At 37.4% G+C, this 6,000-nt stretch overlaps 1 protein-coding gene across 3 annotated transcripts in view; it reads right to left on the reverse strand.

Annotated features, from left to right (window-relative positions):
* Window positions 1-2,618, reverse strand: part of LOC129775468 (prohormone-3) — a 76,417-nt gene extending 73,799 nt beyond the window's left edge. For all 3 annotated transcript variants that reach the window (XR_008742960.1, XM_055780250.1, XM_055780249.1), the window contains exon 1: window positions 2,051-2,618. The gene's annotated coding sequence lies outside the window, so the exon portion shown is untranslated. The remainder of the gene's footprint in view (window positions 1-2,050) is intronic.
* Between the last annotated feature and the right edge of the window lie 3,382 nt (window positions 2,619-6,000).

Below are 6,000 nucleotides of genomic sequence, written 5' to 3' on the forward strand. Positions count from 1 at the left end.
AGAGAAAAACGAATTCATGAGGAGGCGATCTGGCGTAGTGGTAACATACATACCCCCTCACGCTAAAGGTCACGAGTTCAATTCTCATTCCCGTCATTCTTCCAAAAAGTGGAAGTAAAAAGTGACGAACCAGCCAAATGAGCTGAAAGTCACTATAATACAGATAAAAAAAAAAACAATTCATTTTGAGGGGAGTCACTTCAAAATGCAATGAAGTCCATTTGACTGGGGAAGAATGAAATGAGATAGGCGAGTCGTAGAGGGAGATAACGCCAAAAGTAATTTCTAATTGAATACAGAGGGGAATTTCTTCATAGTCCGCTGACTATTCTCAGTTGAACATGACTATATCGCGCCCTGCCAGAAACTATAAAAGGTAGAAAGTTGACATCTTGGACAACGTTCATATTTTAATTAGGCATTTGTAGGTATGACTATCTTGACTTGAAAAAACATTAGGATTAGTTGTAATTTTCTCAAAGAAAATATGAAAAAGTTGTTGTTAGAAAATCTTTTTCTTTGTATAAGTGCCCCGATGTATGGGTGACCTGTTGGAAATCGTAAGGGCTATTCATATATATTTTTTTGAGATTTTTATAAATACATTTTTGAGAAAAAAAATCAATTTCACGTTTCAAGTTTTTCAGTGTAATTTTTTTGATTTTTTTTATGAAAATTCAAATTTCCTACATTTTATTCTTTGTCCTGGTCCTAAGACCAGCTTTCCAGCTTCTAAGACGAGTTTGCATGAAATTTGTTCTTTTGGTGTGTTCTTTGGGCAGTTTCAATACCGTTCTGAATCATATTTCGGACACTTTGTTCTAATATCTTGAAATGCTTAATGCACTGATGATATAACTAACAAATTAATATCACAATTGCTTCTTTAGAGTAATCCCTTAGTTTCTCTATCATTTCAAATGAGAACTACATTTGAATTATAACATAATCGGTAGAAATCTTACAACACTACTCATTATCGTTTGTGTTTGACGTTTCCTTAGCGTGAGCACGTAGAATTTACCCGTTCATAAATATTTAAATTTCTCCCGTGTTTCATCAGTTCTCATCATTGTTAACAGTTTACTATGATTGCTTGGTAAGTGTTTCGCAGTTGACTATAAAAAAGAATCAAGTGTAAGGTAATTTTCGTCCAAAAAATTACAAAATTAAAAATTACAAATTATTCGCTTCATTTGAAAAGCATTTTATTCGATGATTTTTTTTATGTTTCCAATCAAACAGGTACCAAAGTAGAAAGGTTAAAAGCATATTGAACTAATTTAAAATATCAACCAAATAATACCTGTGCATAAAGTTTAGATCTGTTTTCTGCATCAGATGTCTTAAGCGTCCGAAATATGATTCAGAACGGTAGTTCATGTTAATCACGGAGAGCAACTACGAAGTGTACATTCTACGCAAGCTCATCTGTTTTTATTGCTGGTATTTGAAGCATTGTATGCTTTGTTCTTCGTTTCAAACCATTCTACAGCCACGAAATTTACCGTAGCTGGTACCACCCGACCTCTCTCTATTCAGTGAAATAAAGAACTCCTTCGAGGAACCCGAGGAACCCCAATCACTTAAAGCACTAATGGCTATACCTAAGATAAGGTTCCAGAAAGCCTTCGAGGAATGGATCAAACGCTAGCACAGAACATGGCAATCGACGGAGACTACATCGGAAGGGGCGGGTCATATTTTGAACATATCATTTTTGATGGAGCACATTTATCGTAGAATTGGGTGAGGATTATTCTATTCAGGTTCAATTAAGATTCCTGTTTAAGCTATTTTAACCGAGGTTATACTCCAAAAATCTCAACATCATTACGTAATATCTCAAATGTTTATTCCAACTGTGGGATAAAAAATTGAAATTGTACTACTATAATGCGAAGGATAGCAATTTGAATTCATCGTTCCTTGTCGTTGCTTTTAGCACCATTCTCAACATAATATAGCGGTTCAATATTTCACGATGAATTATTTTCAATCTGGATGAAATATTCAACGTATACATATCACTTCACTAAATTGATGTTACCTGTTTCCTTACTGATGAAAATAGACAACCTCTCGGGCGTTCAACTGCCGAACCACTTTTTTCACGAATACACAGATTCCGTTTACTCAAAGTGAGCAAGTTCAACACTGGAAACCAACAATTTTTCTCGCTAGACGCGACACCTCTACGATAACACGCCTCGTGACACTTTGGAATTTTTCCTCCCTGGAAAAGCAGGGAAATTTCTGCTGCCTATTTGATGTTTTCCCCTTTAATTCAACACAGTTCAGACCGGATGTGACCGTCGTCGTTGGGCGATTTTTCACTGGGAGCGTTTCTACTGTGTGCGCTTCTACGGAACTGTCCACGCTGATATCCTGGATCGCAGTGACGTCCCGTTACCGTACTCGCTCACTCTGGAGCAAAGACCTCACTGTGGTTGAAGGACTTTTCCCGTTGCTTGTTTTTCACTTCTCACCGACAGGAGGGCAGCAATTCAGTGTATCTCCCGGGGCACACCGATTGGAACGCGGGGCTTGGCACGAGCGCGCTGGCAATTTGGCAAACGTTCTATTCCTCGGTCGAAAGTGGACTGCAGCGTGTGGAGTGGAATCTGTTGAAATACATTCTCGGCGACGGTTCCGTCTCAATGAAAAGCTCGTTTCTCTCGCCATCCTCTCGGGTCGGTTCGGGGTGGAAAACCAAACGGAAGCACATGTGTCCCACCTGTCTTTTCACCCACGAGTGGCAAGCTTTTTCAGTATGCTACTGAGAAGATTGGGCGAGGCGCATGCTTGGGCACTCAGTTCAGTTGTGTTCGCCCACGGTCTGTGTTACAGCGAAGGATGCGAGGATCGTCCCGCGGTGCCAGACTATTTGATGGTATATCCTGGATTATTTCGAAGTTAGTTTTAATACAAACGAATGAGGAAATGAAGCATGGGAATAATGTGTTTCATTATTTTCACTTTGTTGCAAAACTTTACTTTGTTGTTCTGTTGAGAATGCTATCATTGAAACCAGGTAGCGTCCCGAGGATTTGATAGTATCAACCTATATTTATGGAAAAATACTTTCTAATTGCGAATCGGTAATCATAGGTACTAGGTTCTTTTTGTGTAATTTTTTTATACAGTGACCAGCAACGAAAAATCCAACCGAGCTCATGAACTTTTTCATAGTTGAATGATTAGAAATATGTAGGAAGTTGGCATCAATCGTCATTGTACAGCATTGAATAATTCCATTCGACATTTTTCATGTTATATGCACATATGGTAATTTTTCGTTAAAACAGGTATGACATGGAAAAAATGCTCTGGAAAAATTCACAATATCTTGTAACAAAACAGTAAGCCACTGTTTGTTATTGGTGTAGCCTTATGTCAAAACTATTTGTACACGCCATTCTCTACTCTACTCTACGTTCGTTTCAAGCTGTCCTTCAGTTGCTTATCGTTGAAAAGAGTGTTGGAACTTGAAGAAATCATGGCTGAATAACATATTTCATGTCCCATCCGAAATTTGGCGGTAAAAGACTGTAAGGACGATCTAACATAACGGAAATTGCTGCAACATATGGTACTAGTCGTGGCGTTTTACAGGACATTTGGACAAAGTACCAGAAGCTTTCAGTGTCCGACCTTACAATTAACCGCAAGATCAGGGAACATAGATGGCAGAGCAAGTTCGCTCGTAAACTATCATACATCTTTCCCAAAAAAAAACACGGCTAGAGTTCATGAATCCGTTGCAAAAATCTGCATGGGCAAAGACTGTATTCTCCATCAGTACAATGATACTAAACATAGTGTCAAAAAAACGAAGTTTTTTCAAGTTTAAGCGGATGAAAGTTCTGAAATGATCCTGCTCAAAGGTTACTGGAATTCTATGGGCTATTCTGGACAATGAGGTGGAAAAAAACAGGGGTATCGAACAAGGACACGTATTTCACAGCATTATCGAGAGCCTGGGAGAAGATTAGCATTAGCATTAGCATTGAGCAAGTTGCACAATATCGTAGGTGGTACGAATTCAGAACTGTTACGTCAAAAACTCGCCTTCATCCGTTACTGACGATTGGTAATATCTCTTAGATGAAGGCAGGATTTCTCCAACAGTTGAGAATTGCCCTAGCCACGTCCTTGCAACTGCTAAGGAAAGGGAAGGAATGTTAGTTCGATATTTACTTAAGAGAGATGCAGAGAACTCTACGACCTCTCATAAATACCTCGGGAATTTAGGATATGTTTTAGTAGGGAAGGTAAGCCATAGGATACACTCAGTCAGTGCTATTGGCGTAGCTTATTATTATTAATAACTTAGTAGTACTTAGTAAAGAAATTTCTTCATTATTATTATCACTATTACTATTACTATTACTAACTATTACTATTACTATTACTATCACTACGATTAGTTTATACTATTAATAAAACTTAATGAAAATTGTATCTGAAAAAGTAATTGGTTAGTAAAATTAGTAATAAGTAATATTATATGTGAAATATTATGAGTGCACTCCGGCCTTCCGATTATTGTCACATCAGTAGCTGTATGAAAGAATTATTTTTATGAATTGTTATTTAACTGTTAATGGGAATAGGGGTGAACCCGCGGGAGTGAGAGTGATTTTACTATCTCTTCTCCCAGAGGTCCAAACCCTCTATATCTTTTCATCTTAATAAATATGTTCAAAAATAAATAAATACTACCACAGATTTTCACATGTTTGTGAAGATATAAGACATACTATTAGCACGTTGAGCCCCGATTCTTTTTCTTACTGCTCTTTCCATTCAGCCCGCATCAAGAGCGTTTCCACAATATCGGTGTCGGTCCCAGTTCACAATGATAATTATGGTTTAAATAGAAAACAGTTAGAAATTCGGCTAGAAAGTAGTCACATTTTGTAAAACATCCGAAAACAAACCGTATATATTTTTATTTTATTATTTTATAACTTTCCTACCAAAAAACTCAACCCCTAAGGACCGACACGGGGCCGGACGTGGACACGGGGCTCAACGTGTTAAATTGAAATATGAATAAAAATGATCAAAATGATAAAAATAGTTGGTTAGTAAAATTCAATCATAAAATATAAATAAATATAAATAATAATTGCTCAGTAGAACTATGCGATACTGACAATGTTACAAATATATACCAGCCTTCCGATGGTTGGCACGTTCATATCTGTGTAATTGTTTAAAATTAAACCTTTATTAGAACAAACCCACGAGAGAAAGAGTGCATCAACTAACTTTTCTCCCATAGGACAAACTTCTAAACCTTATCTTAATGATTATGTGTTCGACCTGATAGTCAAAAGACGAGTTAGTATCACTACTGCTTAAAGAAGTTTAGTGTTTAGTAATAGATAATATTAAATGGACAAAATAAATATAAATATCAATAATGAATGATGTAGACCATGCTACGCCCGAGATGTTCAGCGTGTTCCTCTCGAAATTCTGTAAATATTCTGTTGAGATTTCTAGTGAATAATGATGTAAAATTGTAACAATACTGTGAAGAACTTTTAAAATGATCCCCAAATATGTTATAACAATTGGAAATCTTGATATTTCTTGGATCGGCATCCCTGTTGCTCGCATTTGGAAGAAAAAGCTAAAAATACAGTCAGAAGCCAGTTGTCAGATCTCGTCTTAGGTTTAAGATGTTCGTACATTCAGAGCACAGCAAGTAATATAGACAGAGTCGTAGGGCAGCATGCGAGCGAGAGGCGATGATGAAGCAAGACACGATATAAACAAAGCAGGCCGTCGCATCGGTCATGCAAATGCCAAACTTTTTGTTCGCCCTGCTGCTGCTGCTGCTGATGCTGACACTAAAACAATACCGGTAACACCAGATATAAGTGCGATTCACATACAACATCCACGTCACGTTCACGTCACGTCACGTACCGTTGTGTCAATTATTCTTCCATTCAATTCTCATGCAAACATTCACATACACCAGCA

This window comes from Toxorhynchites rutilus, chromosome 3 (genome assembly GCF_029784135.1).
Source record: "Toxorhynchites rutilus septentrionalis strain SRP chromosome 3, ASM2978413v1, whole genome shotgun sequence".
Taxonomy (NCBI): Eukaryota; Metazoa; Arthropoda; class Insecta; order Diptera; family Culicidae; genus Toxorhynchites; species Toxorhynchites rutilus.